Source organism: Anolis sagrei, chromosome 4, assembly GCF_037176765.1.
Source record: "Anolis sagrei isolate rAnoSag1 chromosome 4, rAnoSag1.mat, whole genome shotgun sequence".
NCBI lineage: Eukaryota > Metazoa > Chordata > Lepidosauria > Squamata > Dactyloidae > Anolis > Anolis sagrei.
The window spans coordinates 237,583,612-237,600,604 of NC_090024.1; the positions used below are offsets into that span (position 1 = coordinate 237,583,612).

Sequence of the window (16,993 nt, forward strand, 5' to 3'; positions counted from 1 at the left end):
TAAATTGTTTTTAAATTGTGTTCGATTTTAGCCAATTCTTGTAAGCTGCTCTGAGCCCCAGGGGAGTGGCGGCATATAAGTTCGAATAATAAATAAATAAATAAATAAATAAAACAACACTGCAATTCCACTTCAACTGCCATGGTAACATGTGGGGTTTTAAGCATGGGGATATACTACAGTTCTCTGGCTGAGAATTGTTCTGGCAGTCCCCGAGTTATGAACAAGATAGGTTCTGTTGCTTTGTTCTTAAGTTGAATTTGTATGTAAGTTGGAACAGGTACTTTTTAAAGTGTAACTCCAGCCAAATATATATAGGGAAGGGTTAACTTCTACAGCTAGATCTGCTGTTGAAATTTAAGACACAATTGAAGACCCATCTCTTACTCAGCCAGTTTTAGTCATGAATTTTAAACTCGTGCCTTGTGTCCACTATATTTTAATCATTGTTCTGTGCATTTTGATGTATACAGTTTGTAGAAACACATTTTAATATGTGTGTTTATTTAATGACTATGTGTTTTTAACCATGTTATAACCTGCCTCAAGGAGAGCTGAGTAGGAAATGAAATTATTATTATTAACACCCCTGCGGTGTTTGTTTTGCTGTCTGTACCCTGTTCAGAAGATTTGCCCTCACTTTCCATCCCTGCAATAATTGGATTGTGAAAAATGTGGCTTGTTATGGAAACAAAGATTGGTTATTTATTTATTTATCATGTCAGAAGCGAGTTGAGGCTACAGTTTAAATACATTTAAGAACATAAACAACATAAACAACTTTTTTTAAAAGATTGGTGATGCAGCTTCAGTGGAGATACCTTTTCCCCATTGTAACTCTTCCAAGAGTGAATTTTCCAAGGGATAGCTTTGTCTTCCTTGCTGTTGTCTTTTATATATATATATATCTCTACTGGATAATACACCAAAAAGAGACATTATTTTCATTACAGGAGACTGGAATGCCAAGGTGGGAAGTCAAATGACAACAGGGATCACAGGCAAGCATGGTCTGGGAGAACAAAATGAAGCGGGACGCAGGCTGATAGAATTTTGCCAGGAAAACTCGCTGTGTATAACGAATACTCTCTTCCAACAACCTAAAAGACGGCTTTATACATGGACCTCACCAGATGGTCAACACCGAAATCAGATTGACTACATCCTTTGCAGCCAAAGGTGGCGGACATCCATCCAGTCGGTGAAAACAAGACCTGGGGCTGACTGTAGCTCAGATCACGAACTTCTTATTGCCCAATTTAGAATAAAACTAAAGAGTTCAGGGAAAATACACAGACCAGTTAGATATGATCTCACTAACATTCCTAGCGAATATACAGTGGAAGTGAAGAACAGATTTGAAGGACTAGATTTAGTAAACAGAGTCCCAGAAGAACTATGGACAGAAGTCCGAGACATTGTTCAGGAGGCGGCAACAAAGTACGTCCCAAAGAAAAAGAAAACCAAAAAGGCAAAATGGTTGTCTGCTGAGACACTGGAAGTAGCCCAAGAAAGGAGGAAAGCAAAAGGAAACAGGGATAAGGGGAGATATGCCCAGTTAAATGCGCAATTCCAGATGTTAGCCAGAAGAGATAAGGAACTATTTTTAAATAAGCAATGCATGGAAGTGGAAGAAGACAACAGAATAGGAAGGACAAGAGACCTCTTCCAGAAAATTAGAAACATTGGAGGTAAATTTCAGGCAAAAATTGGTATGATAAGAAACAAAGATGGCAGGGACCTAACAGAAGCTGAAGAGATCAAGAGAAGGTGGCGAGACTATACATAAGATCTGTATAGGAAGGATAATAATATTGAGGATAGTTTTGACGGTGTGGTGAATGAATTAGAACCAGACATCCTGAGGAGTGAGGTTGAATGGGCCTTAAGAAGCATTGCTAACAACAAGGCAGCAGGAGACGACGGGATCCCAGCTGAACTGTTTAAAATCTTAAAAGATGATGCTGTCAAGGTGACGCATGCCATTTGCCAGCAAATATGGAAAACACAAGAATGGCCATCAGACTGGAAAAAATCAACTTATATCCCCATACCAAAAAAGGGAAATGCGAAAGACTGCTCAGACTTCCGTACAGTGGCCCTTATTTCTCATGCCAGTAAGGTAATGCTCAAGATCTTGCAAGGAAGACTCCAGCAATACATGGAGCGAGAGTTGCCAGATGTTCAAGCTGGGTTTAGAAAAGGCAGAGGAACGAGAGACCAGATTGCCAATATCCGCTGGATAATGGAGAAAGGCAGGGAGTTTCAGAAAAACATCTACTTCTGCTTCATTGACTATTCTAAAGCCTTTGACTGTGTGGATCATAATAAATTGTGGCAAGTTCTTGGTGGGATGGGCATCCCAAGCCACCTTGTCTCTCTCCTGAGGAATCTGTACAAGGACCAAGTAGCAACAGTCAGAACTGACCACGGAACAACAGACTGGTTCAAGATTGGGAAAGGCGTACGGCAAGGCTGCATCCTCTCACCCAACCTTTTTAACTTGTATGCAGAACACATCATGCGATGTGCGGGGCTGGATGAATGCAAAGCTGGGGTGAAAATTGCTGGAAGAAACATTAACAACCTCAGATATGCAGATGACACCACTCTGATGGCCGAAAGCGAGGAGGAGTTGAGGAGCCTTTTAATCAAGGTGAAAGAAGAAAGCGCAAAAGCTGGGTTGCAGCTAAACGTCAAAAAAACCAAGATTATGGCAACAAGAATGATTGACAACTGGGAAATAGAGGGAGAAACCGTGGAGGCCGTGACAGACTTTGTATTTCTAGGTGCAAAGATTACTGCAGATGCAGACTGTAGCCAGGAAATCAGAAGACGCTTCCTTCTTGGGAGGAGAGCAATGTCCAATCTCGATAAAATAATAAAGAGTAGAGACATCAGACTGGCAACAAAGATCCGCCTAGTCAAAGCCATGGTCTTCCCTGTAGTAACCTACGGATGTGAGAGCTGGACCTTAGGGAAGGCTGAGCAAAGGAAGATCGATGCTTTTGAGCTGTGGTGTTGGAGGAAAGTGCTGAGAGTGCCTTGGACTGCGAGAAGATCCAACCAGTCCATCCTCCAGGAAATAAAGCCCGACTGCACACTGGAGGGAAAGATACTAGAGACAAAGTTGAAGTACTTTGGCCACATCATGAGGAGACAGCAAAGCCTGGAGAAGACAATTGTGCTGGGGAAAGTGGAAGGTAAAAGGAAGAGGGGCCGACCAAGGGCAAGATGGATGGATGGCATCCTTGAAGTGACTGGACTGACCTTGAGGGAGCTGGGGGTGGTAACGGCCGACAGGGAGCTCTGGCGTGGGCTGGTCCATGAGGTCACGAAGAGTCGGAGACGACTGAACGAATGAACAACATACACAGCTTTTATATTCCACCCTTCTCACCTCTGCAGGGGACTCAGGGCGGATTACAGTGTACACATATATGGCAAACATTCAATGCCAATTTTGGCATACAACAGTTCAACTCTCCACCTCAGAATATGATGGAAGCTCCTTCTTTAGTCTTTAAAGAGAGATTGGCTGGCCATCTATGAGGGATACTCTGATTGTGCTTTCCCTGCATAGCAGGGTGTTGAACTTGATGGTCCCTAGGATATCTTCCAACTCTGTGATTGTATGATTCATTTGGAAATCTCAAATGATGAAGGTGGGCAAGTAGCTTCTTATGGGAGGCGATATAATAAGGTCCCTAAATTCTATACAGCTTGGGCCTGAGCAATGGAATATCTTCTTATATGAGGCTTCCTTTTTGTCAGGCTCCTTCAGCCTAACCAAAAAAAAATATGTATGGTATCAGGAGCAAACCAAGGGTACAGTTGTAATGTATTTTTTTAAAAAAAAATACACAAAGTTTAAAAACTTGGCAATTATATTAAATGTCCTTTGACCAGTATCTGGCCACTTGGAGTGCCTCTGGTGTTGCTGTAAGAAGGTCCTCCATTGTGCATGTGGCAGGGCTCAGGCTGCATTGCAGCAGGTGGTCAGTGGTTTGCTCCTCTCCACACTTGCATGTCATGGACTCCACTTTGTAGCACAATTTCTTAAGGTTGGCTCTGCATCTTGTGGTGTCAGACCACAACCTATTCAATGCCATCCAAGTCGCCCAGTCTTCTGTGAGCCCAGGTAGAAGTCTCTGATTTGGTATCAGCCATGGCTTGAGGTTCTGGGTTTTAGCCTGCCACTTTTGGACTCTCGTTTGCTGCGAGTATCTCTGTAGATCTCAGAAAGCTATTTCTTGATTTAAGGCATTGGCATGCTGGCTGATATCCAAACAGAGCATGACAAAAAGGAAGCCTCTTATATACCCTCTCTTGGTGCCCCCACCTTGACCTTTGGTGGTAACATGGAAAGGACCTTCTTACTGACTTCATCCTGGATCTGAAGCTATCTTCATGGAAAGGATAGCAGACTCCGTCTTTGTGTGTGTGGTTTCTAGACTAAAAATAAACCCAGCAAAACAGAATCATGCTGAGCTTTGAACATACCAGACAGAGATAACATCTTTCTATAAACTATTACATGCTTTAGGGCAAAGCATACCATCAGTGTTACAGCTGACATGGTTTATAAATGGAGACCAGGCATTGTACAATCAAGATTATATATCCTACTTTATTCATTAATATTAAAAGATAATTTTTCCATCAGTGCCAATGCCCTAGATCTCTTCCTATTAATTCAGCTGGTATTTTTTTTTTTAAATTGTGTTATGATAGTTACTTTTTTGTGTTGGAATTGCCCTTCCACTAAACTTTAATATTTCAGCAAGCTTTGGGGAACTGACTCTTCATAAGGAAGGGGAGTTTTTATCTTGTACTATTTTTACTTTATTTTTGGGCCTTTTTGCTTTTTTTTTAAAGACAGAATAATACAAAACCTACATACAAAACAGCAACAACAACAATAAGATTAAAATGCTTTTTCTAGAATACTACTACTTCCTAAACATTAAAAAAACAATAACTACAAACTACAGCCTACGTTATCTAATCTAAGGACTTTACATTTTCTGACTGGTGGTTATTTTTTCCAGTTTTCTGCACACATTTAGTAAAAAATACATTTGTACATCCAGTGATTGAGATTTAGCCTCATCTGTGCTTCTTCTTTCTGTGTGTGTGTGTGTGTCAGGAGTGACTTGAGAAACTGCAAGTCGCTTCTGGTGTGAGAGAATTGGCTGTCTGCAAGGACATTGCCCAGGGGACACCCAAATGTGTTACCAGCCTGTGGGAGGCTTCTCTCATGTACCCACACGAGAAGCTGGAGCTGACAGTCAGGAGCTCACCCTGCTCCTCAGATTTGAATCACTGACCTTTAGGTCAGCAGTCCTGCTGGCACAAGGGTTTAACCCATTGCACCAAGGAACAAAAAAATGGGCCCTGGTTTTTCTTAAAAGTTAGTTAGAGATTTCTCCTTAATCAATATAGTAAGCTTATCAATTTCCACAAGTTTTCATATTTTCATAAGCCAATAATCCTGGGACAGAATCACTGACTCTTTCCATCTTTGAGCGTAGGTAATTCTTGCTGCCGTTATCATGTATAACATTAACCTTCCACATTTTCTATCAAGTTTTTCATCTACCGTTCCAAGCAGATAGAGTTCAGGTTTCGTTTCGAATTTGACTTCAATAAATAGAAAATAAATGAATTCAGTGAATAATTATGGAAACTTGTTATACTGTTCAAATTCACAGTAATAACAAACAATATAATATAGATTTTGTACCCTCTGAAATGGTATCAACGTTGTGTCATCTTATGCCGAGTTGAACATGAATAAGCCGCCCACTACCAGTTTTGGTCTTAATCCAGGCCTTCCTCCGGTGGTCTGAAATTGTTATATACATCAACATATTCTGCAAACATATCCATTAAACATCATATACTAAAACACATTTAGAGGTACTTGCAAAGTTATAAACTTAACCCTTGTTATATACATCTTCTGCAAATATATCCATTAAACATCATATACTAAAACACATTTAAGGTACTTACAAAGCTATAAACTTGACACTTGTTCTCCTTAGAGATACAGATTTTTGTACTTAGTGGGATCTTAGTGCACTTCCTCTAAACATTGCATTTTTGTTCATTGCTGTTTCTCACCCAGTTATTAATTAGTGTAGATTTGGTCCTGACAAAAAGGGGTAGATACATTTGTGTATGTTTTTTAAAAGATTGTATACTGTTTTATCTCTTTGTAAAGAGTTTTAAAATTGTATGGTGAATATTTTCTATTGGGTTGTTGTAGGTTTTTTTCGGGCTATATGGCCATGTTCTAGAGGCATTCTCTCCTGACGTTTCGCCTGCATCTATGGCAAGCATCCTCAGAGGTAGTGAGGTCTGTTGGAACTAGGAAAATGGGTTTATATATCTGTGGAATGACCAGGGTGGGACAAAGGACTCTTGTCTGCTGGAGCTAGGTGTGAATGTTTCAACTGGCCACCTTGATTAGTATTTGATAGCCTGGAAGTGCCTGGAGCAATCTTTTGTTGAGAGGTGATTAGATGTCCCTGGTTGTTTTCCCTCTGCTGTTTTGCTGTTTTTATTTTTGAGTTTTTTTAATACTGGTAGTTACAGCAAAACAACAGAGGGGAAACAAACAGGCACATAAAATCACTCTCAACAAAAGATTCCCCCCAAGACACTTCCAAGCCATTGAATGCTAATCAAGGTGATCAGCTGAAACATTCACACTTAGCTCCAGCAGACAAAAGTCCTTTGTCTCACCCTGGTCATTCCACAGATATATAAACCCATTTTTCCTACTTCCAACAGACCTCACTACCTCTGAGGATGCTTGCCATAGATGCAGGCGAAACATCAGGAGAGAATGCCTCCAGACCATGGCCATATAGCCCGGAAAAACCTACAACAACCCAGATTGTAAACTGTTTTATCTCTTTGTAAAGAGTTTTAAAATTGTATAGTTAATATTTTCTATTGTTTTGGAAGCTGCCTAGTGTCCCACTCTGGGAAAAGGGCAGCATCCAATGACAATGATGAGACATATTATAGGTTGAGCATCTCTTGGAGTGCATCTGCACTGTAAAATTAATGCAGTGTGACACTTCTTGAAGAGCCATGACTCTATGCTATGGAATCTTGGGATCTGTAGTTTAGGGTTTCAGCACTGTTTTGGCAAATGACCTCCCATGATTCCATGACATTATAAAGTGGAGTCAAACTGCATTCAGTCTACAGTGTAGATGCACCTCCAGTCATTCAGTTACCAAAAAAAACAAACATATTTGCAATGTAGGATCAAACCACGAACTTCACTTGTGCTTCCTCTCTTTCTCTTTGTGTCTCTCTCTTTCTCAGCCACTTCCTCCGTTCTCTGTGCAGCTTCTCCTATCTCTAGGAAGCCCTCGTCAAAGATCTTTGCTCGCCGGGGCTTTCCCAAAAAAGGGCTTCAGCGTTGCATTCGATTATGCCACTTCCTTTGCCACTCCCTTTCCTGTTAAGTAACAAGACCCTGGCTTCCTCTCTCTTCCTTTTCTTCTTCTTCTAATTTTGCCACACCTCAAGTTTGTCCTTGTATGATGCCAAGCCCTGGAAGCAGGCATCAGTCTGCTTGGAGGGACGCCCAGGATGGGTAGATGGAAACCTGCCAGCCATGGGACAGGTATGGTCACCACACAAACCGGAAACGCTTTCAAGCTTGCTTTATTGGTTTGGAAGACAGCTTTGCAAGAAAGCCCACTGAAATGAATTAATCCATAATACGCTTAATTATGGATAATAATCAGTTGGGTCCAGCCATATCTTTTCAATGCCTAGATAGCTGAAACAGTGATGAAGGTATATATGTCTGACCTCAAAAGCAGACAAAATTATTAGGTTCTTGTGGGTTTTTTCGGGCTATAGGGCCATGTTCCAGAGGCACTTCTCCTGACGTTTCACCTGCATCTGTGGCAAGCATCCTCAGAGGTAGTGAGGTCACCTCACTACCTCTGAGGATGCTTGCCACAGATGCAGGCGAAACGTCAGGAGAAGTGCCTCTGGAACATGGCCGTAGAGCCCGAAAAAACCCACAAGAACCTAGTGATTCCGGCCATGAAAGCCTTCGACAATACATTAGACAAAATTATTCTTACAGGAGGTAATTTTTACTAGGCAGGTGGCTACTTACCAACCTGTTGTTTGGATATGTCTATCAACATTTTCCCCTCTTTGGGTGTATCTACATCAGGCATGGGCAAACTTGGGCCCTCCAGGTGTTTTGGACTTCAACTCCCACAATTCCTAACAGCCGGTAGGCTGTTAGGAATTGTGGGAGTTGAAGTCCAAAACACCTGGAGGGCCCAAGTTTGCCCATGCCTGATCTACATTGTAGAATTAATGCAGTTTGACACTACTTTGACTGCTATTGCTTAATGCTATAGACTACTGAGATTTGCAGTTTGGTGAGGCACCAGCAAACCTTGGCAGAGAGAGCTTGTAAAACCACAGCTACCACAGTTAATTCTACCCATAGTATGTAACTTCATCCCTGTATATTTTTCCACTGTAATCAAGGCTGCAAAAATTACCTTTTGGTGTTGTTATCTTTGTAGGAATAATTGTGTTCCGAGCTGGAAAATCGCTCCGAATTCAGGTTTCACACAGACATGACCCTTCATTGTCCCAATGCTTTCCATTCTGTTCCTTTTATCCTAATCTCCTTCTTGTATTTTCCTCGGTTCTTCGTCTTATCTTTCATGCTTTTTATTCATGCACTTTTTGCTCGCGTCTTTATTTTATCTGCCTCCCGTCATATCTAGAGGACTTCTTTTGATGCGACTTAAGGTTGAGCACGCATTCTTTTTCTTACAGAAAGTGGATAAGGAGGAAGAAGACCATACCTTAAGTAAATATGCTGTGGTTTTGCAAAATATGGGGTGCTTTTCCTATATAGAATGCCATTTTTGACTTGTATCAATAGCAAAGTTTCACTGCTAGCCACGTTAGCTATTTCCTCTTTTGGAGGAAGTTGTGCTAATATGGCTGAAATATAGTATCTGGTCATGATTGTGATTTGAATAAGAAGACATAGTTTTTTATAAATTTTATTACCCATTGTTTCTATGGTTTTAAAATGTATTGATTTTTATTTTTGTTTTATTTTATTTTTTGCTTTTTATCGATATATGTATTTTTATATATGGCATCTAATTGTTGCCGTCTTGTTCACCACCCTGAATTGCCTTCGGGCTGATATGGGCTGTGCTATTGCACGCTGGGCCTGTATGAAAGATTGTAGACAGGACCTAAATTCTGTGTGCCCAACGGGATGCCGGGGCTGCCTCAGATTAAAGGCCTTTGGATTTCCTTAAACAGAGTCTTTAGATTGCATAAAGGTTCAACAAAGTTCTTTATTATTGAAATCAAACAGGTACTTCAAGGCTTTCTTAATAGTCTATTGACTCTCTCAATCTTGTCCACAGGGGACAGGCACTATCTTCTAACTGTATTTTAACTAATGGGGAAATCCTTAACATCTGGGCAGTCTGTCTTTGCCTCTGTTGACGTGGAGCCCCTACACCCGGTACCATCTGCTTCTGGCTGCCTCGAGTGGCCCTTACCAAACAGAGTCCTTTGTAGACTTCCAGGGGAAAAGAAAGTGTTCAGGTTTCAGTGATGGCTGGCTGAAGTGCTGTGGGACTGGATTCCCTCAGCAAAGGAGCTGGAAGGCTGTAAAATCCTCAGCAAAAGAGCTGTGCTGAGACTGCATCTCTCTGGCCAAGCTATGGGGCTGTATCTCCCCGACCAAGCTGTAAAAGAAGCTTTCTACAGGAGCTCTTGGTTTTATGTCCTGTATGAAAGGCTTCTCTGTGTGGACTGACCCAAAATGGCTCCTATTCCCTCCAAAACCCAAAAAGGGGGCGGGACCAGGGAACCTAATGATAATTGACAGGTCATAGATCCAATAAATGTAAATTAAGGAAAGCCATCTAACTGCAAAGGCAGAGCACTTTAAAATACATGCAGTAATCAACAAATAGCAAGATAAGCTGGAGCTCCTGGTGCGGCTGTACCAGAACATGGGCGAGATACAAATGCCATAATAAATAAATAAATAAATAAATAAATTTGGGAGTTTTCTCTACAGATCACTCTGGGTGCATCTGCACTGTAGAACGAATGCAGCTCAACACTGCTTTAACTGCCATAGCTCAATGCTATGGAATCATTAGTAACCCTTTTGGTACTAATGTTGGAGAGTGGTCCCTGGTCAAAAAAAAAAATTGGGAACCACTGATCTACACCATATAATTAATCCAGTTTGACACCACTTTAATTGCTATAGAATACTAGAAGTTGTAGTTTGGTAACTCACTCGCACTCTTTAGCAGAGAATGCTAAAGGCACTGTACTACTTCAACGCCCACGATTCCATAGCATTGAGCCATGGCAGTTAAAGCTGTGTCAAACTGCATTAGTTCTACAATGCAGACGCACCCAGGGTGATCTGTGGGGAAAACTCCAAAAATGACAGGGAGCACTTAACTAGGGATCACTCTCCAATGTTAGTACCAAAAGGGTTACAAATCAGTTTTTGGTCAACTTTAGATTCGGTTTAGTTATCTGGGGTGCTGATTCAGATAATTGCATTGGATAGACCACATCAACTCTAGTTTCTGATACAGAACATATGTTATTCAGTAGTAGCCATCTGCTCACACACAGAAAACCATATTTTATCAGCCTTGGCACTATAAGAGGGTTTCGCAAGACTAGTTGCTCTCATTGCAATAGTGTAGTAATGTTGAGACCGCGGACCATATTTTTGATCTTGTGGACAACTGGTGATTCATGGACCGCAGGTTGGAAACTCCTAGTGTAAATGCACCTTCTGTCAACTACCAACTTGGAAGTTGTAAAGCACCTTCTCAGAAACATGTAAGTCACTCAGATGAGTTACCCACATTTTTATCTTTTTAATGCCAAAGATCTTGTTATTTTCCCCAGAATTTCACAAAAAGGTATTTGTCCTTGAATGTATTGATCAATTGCTGCATTACTATTACTTTTATGTAATTTTGGATTTCTGTTCTGGATCATGTTTTTGATGTATTTTCACTCCCTTCAAAAATCTGTATTTGAACAGCAAGGTACAAGATTTATTAATAAATATAAAAAGCCAAAGAAGCGCTACCGGTAATCAAATCATAACCACCAGATTAGGATCGCCTTTTTTTTCAGACTATGATTCAGCAATGTAATGTACCCGTCCCAACTGTCTTAATAGTAAATGTACTTCTCCTTAGCTGGTTTTACTCTAGTTTTCCTAGAATTTTCCCCTGTGATTTTCTGAGGAATGTAATCACTGAAAGTCCTCGTTCTCTGACTTAATGATTTGATGCTATTTTTGTGTGCATTCATCAGTTTATGCTGACATAAAAATAGCATTGGATGTTAAAAATGAGCTCTTGGTTATACATGCTTTTAGTCCTGACCGGTTCAACCCCAGCCATTGAATCAGTAGGAATGTTGTACGTCAACATTTATATAAGTTCGATTAATGAACTGGATGGGACCCAGGTCCAAAACATCTTACACAGATAGCCTGAAGGTTTTTGTTTTTGTGTGTATCAGGAGCAACTTGAGAAACTGCAAGTCACTTCTGGTGTGAGACAATTGGCCGTCTGCAAGGACGTTGCCCAGGGGACGCCCGGGTGTTTTTACCATCCTGTGGGAGGCTTCTCTCATGTTTCTGCATGGGGAGCTGGAGCTGACAGATGGGAGCTCACCCCATTCTCTGGATTCAAACTGCTGACCTTTGAGGTCAGCAGTCCTGTCAGCAGAAAGGTTTAACCCATTGCGTCACTAGGAAAGCTTATACATTGTGAGTTTTCCGGGCTGTAAGTTTTCCCAGTGATTCTGGCCATGAAAGCCTTCGACAACACAAATTATTATTATTATTATTATTATTATTAAACTTTATTTGTACCCTGCTAGCATCTCCTGAAGGACTCGATGCGGCTTACACAGGCCAAATGATACAATATGCTTAGTAATTTTGTGCATGAAATAAAGTTTGTGTGCATTGACCGATCCCAAAGCAAAGATGCCACTATCTCAGCCACCCATCTGGACAAATTTGGATGTTCGAGTATTTTGGATTTCAGGATTCCAAATAGAGGATACTCAGTGGGTTATTGTAAGTTTTTCAGGCTATATGGCCACATTCTAGAAGCATTCTCTCCTGACGTTCCGCCTGCATCCATGGCAGGCATCCTCAGAGGTTGTGAGGTCTGCTCAGCCTTTCGTGGCTTTTGCAAATAAAATAAACTAACAGCCTTGTGTTGTTGTTGAGAGAGTAAAATGGGAATAAAAGTAGAGTGTAAAAATGCCACTCAAACACTTAAAATATCACTAGAAGCCCTTCATGTCTTGCTTCTACAAAGTGAAGAAGGATCATAGCTTTCTTCTTTCCTCTAGTGTATTTCACACCAGTCTCTGTAATGGATTATTTATCCCACTCACCCTCTGAAAAGGAATGGCAGGCGCTGAAGTGAGGTCCTTGCATCCATCTCTTTATCGTGAGATACAGAGCAAGAAGGATAGTTGCTTTTGAAAGGATTGCGGTGTTGTATCAGTAGGACGTAAATGATTTTGGATGAGGGAAGTTTTCAGTGGCAGAGGGCATTTCCATTCCAGTTCCTATGAGACAAGGGCCCCCTCCACACTACACAACTATAGTGCTATGATTCCACGTTAACTGCCATGGCTTCATCCTTTGGGATCTTGGGATTTGAAATATAGGGAGGGGCATTTAGTATTCCAATCTAGAAAACTCCAGTATCTCACCAGACTATAAGCACCAAAATAGTTTGTAGTTTTTCAATAACATTGCAGCCTTCTCTGTCAAAGGGTGCTGGTGCCCCACCAAACGACATCTCCCAGGATTCTGCTTTGGTTAGACCACACCTGGAATATTGTGTCCAATTTTGGGCACCACAATTCAAGAGAGATATTGACAAGGTGGAATGTGTTCAGAGGAGAGCGACTAAAATGATAAAGGGTCTGGAGAACAAGCCCTATGAGGAGCGGCTTAAGGAGCTGGGCATGTTTAGCCTGAAGAAGAGAAGGCTGAGAGGGGATATGATAGCCATGTATAAATATGTGAGAGGAAGCCACAGGGAGGAGGGAGCAAGCTTGTTTTCTGCTTCCCTGGAGACTAGGACGTGGAACAATGGCTTCAAACTACAAGAGAGGAGATTCCATCTGAACATGAGGAAGAACTTCCTGACTGTGAGAGCCGTTCAGCAGTGGAACTCTCTGCCCCGGAGTGTGGTGGAGGCTCCTTCTTTGGAAGCTTTTAAACAGAGGCTGGATGGCCATCTGTCAGGGGTGATTTGAATGCAATATTCCTGCTTCTTGGCAGGGGGTTGGACTGGATGGCCCATGCGATCTCTTCCAACTCTTTGATTCTATGATTCTAATATTTCAGCCTTCTCTGTCAAAGGGTGCTGGTGCCTCACCAAACGACATCTCCCAGGATTCCACAGCATTGAGCCATGGTGGTTACAGCAGTGTCAAACTGTACCAATTCTACAGTCTAGATCAGGCATTGGACTTCAAAATGCCTGGAAAAGGAAAGGGGGAAAAAGAAAGGACCCGAGGCTGTTAGGAACTGTGGAAGTTAGAGTCCAAAACACCTGGAGGGCCAAAGTTTGCCCATGCCTGGTCTAGATGCACCCTCAAATTCCAAACAAGTTTGGATCCACATTTGTATGCCTTTGAATGCCAGTTGCCTTCTTTCACACACCTGTTCATCCTCTGTATCTATTTAATCCATTTGGGAAGGTTCAGTGGACTTTTGCCATCTAGAGTTTAGGTCCCAGGGATACCAAAAGCCATAGATGCTTAAATCCCATGGTATATGATGACTTAACGAAAGGTGTCAATGAAATGGTTTCCCCAACTATGTCCTATAACTAATATCCAAAGCCTTTGCCTCCAAAAGAGGTTCATGACACGTATGGCTTTTAGATGTGATGTTTAAAAGCCCTGTGGCCTAGCACTTTGTGTATTGGTCTCCAACTCTGGAGACCAGGGTTTGCATCCCTACTTAGTCATGACAACTCATGGGGTGACCCTGCGCAAGTCACGGACTCAACCCCAGAAATCCCCACCACAGGTTTGCTTTGGGGTTGGCAATGATTTAAGAGCACACAAGAAGAAGATGATGATTGGGACTTGTACCCTTTGCTTTGCTCAGTCCTTGGATTTTAGTGGACCAAGTCCAGAGGATGGGAAACAAGAAGGTGAAAGGTGCGGAAACCAAGCCTTGTGAACCTGTTTAAGATTAGAAAAGGGAAAGTGTAGCAGTGATATGATAACCAACTTTAGATATATGGAAAGATGTCATGTACAGTAGGGAACGAATCCATGTTCTACTGTTCCAGAGACTAGGACGCAAACTCCTACTCACAAGATTTGAACCTACAAGAGATTCCACCAAAACCTTAGGAAGAACTGCTTTGGAGCATGGTAGACTCTCCTTCTTTGTAGATATTCAAAAAGGTTGGATGGTCACTCTTAGTGGTGTTTTTATTGTACATTCCTGCATTGCAGGAGATTGGACAGAATGGCACATGTTATCCCTTACAGTTCTAAGATCAACAGACTTGAGTTTTCCCACCAATGTCCTACAGAAATGCCCAAGGCTTTTGCTTCAAGAAGAGTCAATGCCATTTTGGTTGGTTTCTAGGCAAGAGACCTTTATCATGTAGCCATTCCGCCTTGTTCACCATCTTCTAATTGTAATCCAACTATGATTTCCAAGTTCATTTGTCATCTTTTATTTGTGCCCAGAAAAAAATTAGGAAAGAAGAAACATAGTAACTGGAGAATATATCATCAAATACATCGCTTTGGTTTGATTTGAAACTTGTCTAGTGGCTTCCCATGGCTAAGGGGCAGTAAATCCACTATAGGTTTTAGTCTGAATTTTAAAGGTGCTCTCCAAGGTGTTAAGTCCAACTCTGAAAATAATTTTCTAGACCTATGCATGAGTTTATAGGATAGTTAGTAAACATATTTTGCAGAGTTGTTGTAGTTTTTTCGGGATATATGGCCATGGTCTAGAGGCATTCTCTCCTGACGTTTCGCCTGCATCTATGGCATGCATCCTCATAGGTAGTGAGGTCACTACCTCTGAGGATGCTTGCCATAGATGCAGGCAAAATGTCAGGAGAGAATGCCTCTAGACCATGGCCATATAGCCCAAAAAAACTACAACAAACCAGTGATTCTGGTCATGAAATCCTCCGACAACACATATTTTGCAGACTTTGGAGCAATCCATAAACTGCCTTCAACTTGAATTGGATGCCAATCCAGGTTTCCTTCTTGCATATTTCTGTAATGGAAAAGATGCAGTTGGACAATTGTGCAGCTGCAATCTGAACTGCACCATATGCTGCATTACATACAATTGCAAGTTTCCCAGAACAAAACAATATGTCCTCTTTGAAATGAACGGTTTTTAAAAAGGCATGCCTCACTTGCTCTCTTGGCAAATTTCCGCATTTTCTGATGGTTCCTCTTTACGATTAACACACTCGCGCTCTCTTCCTCTTTTTCAGGGGTGTTTTGAGAGAACTGCTGGTACTTTAGCTACCCAAAATGAACTTCCTTTATTCACTGGGCTGCGTCTCTGTGGATTTGTGTGCACACAGAGTATGCTGTGCCTACACAACTTTTAACCGGCAAAGACTAACGTAGTCCACAAGATAGTGATGGTGTTTCGCTCCTAATATTCTGAGTTTGGGATTGCAAAAGGAAAGGGCTTTGCCTGTCTCTGAGGCTTGTCAAGCCTTGTTGCAAAGAAAGAAAAATGCCTTGCAAATCAGGAAGAATTTCATAATTTGAAAAAAATGGTGTGTGTGTATGTACACGAATACTATTTTAAAAAAATCATTTAATAAATATTTTTATCCTGCCCTTGTATCATGATATCTCAGGCCAACAAGTGTAAACAGTTTAGAGAATTCCAACTTAAAATCAAGATGTTATTTAAACAAGATATTAAAAAACCCAAACAAGTTTTGAAAGATGAGAAGGGTTTAAAAAACACTTATATGCTTAAAAGCAAATGAAACTTTAATTTAAAACAAAACAAAACATGTCATCAGCTAGAGCTGAAAAGAAATGAGAGAAAGAGACAGGTTTTTTCATGTCAGGAGCAACTTGAGAAACTGCTAATCTCCTCTGTTGTGAGAGAATTGGTCGTCTGCAAGAATGTTGCCCAGGGGATACCTGGATGCTTGATGTTTTACCATCCTTGTGGGAGGCTTCTCTCATGCCCTCGCATGGAGAGCTGGAGCTGACAGAGGGAGCTTAACCTGCTCTCCACAGATTCAAACTGCTGACCTATTGGTCAGCAGTCGTGCCAGCACAAGGGTTTAACCCATTGTGCCACTCGGGGCTCCGAGAGTGAAAATAAAAGAGAGAGATTGTGTGTGTATAGGAATGTTGATGTATACACACACACACAAGAAACACAGTGATTTGCCTGTTAGGATATAAGACCGGGGTTCAAATATTGGCTCAGCCATGGAAATCCACTGGAACATCTTAGATCAGGGATGAAAAAGTGCCACCCAGGGTTATTTTTGTGGTCAACAGGGTGTCAAACATACATTGTATTCCCACCCACCACCCACCCCAAAATGTGGTTGTAAAACTAAAACTGAATAGCTCCAGAATAGCTCCGTATGTACTCTAGAGATACGAAGGGCATTTCTATCATGTTTGGAGGGCCTCTGCGAAATAATTTGTGCCAATTCTTCTAAAAAAAAAATCTGCTCTGAAAATGACCTGAGGTGTCCACTTGGGGCCATGAGGTGCATTTCCATTACAATTGGTGTCCCTCAAAATTGAATTAGGAGGCAAAAGGGGTAGGTAGGTCAGTAGGTAAGGTAGGTAGGTAGGTAGGTAGATAGGTAGATAGAAAGAAGGGCTGCAAAAATTGATT

The 16,993-nt window shown here is 41.4% G+C and overlaps 1 protein-coding gene across 3 annotated transcripts in view; it reads left to right on the forward strand.

Annotated features, from left to right (window-relative positions):
• The window catches only part of RGS19 (regulator of G protein signaling 19), a 90,748-nt gene that overhangs the window by 42,524 nt on the left and 31,231 nt on the right, over window positions 1–16,993 (forward strand). Inside the window, exon 1 of one of the 3 annotated variants that reach the window (XM_060771927.2) lies at window positions 7,517–7,651. The exons of the other annotated variants lie outside the window; for them this stretch is intronic. The gene's annotated coding sequence lies outside the window, so the exon portion shown is untranslated. Of the gene's footprint in view, window positions 1–7,516; window positions 7,652–16,993 lie in introns of those variants that run through there. 3 annotated transcript variants of the gene reach the window in all.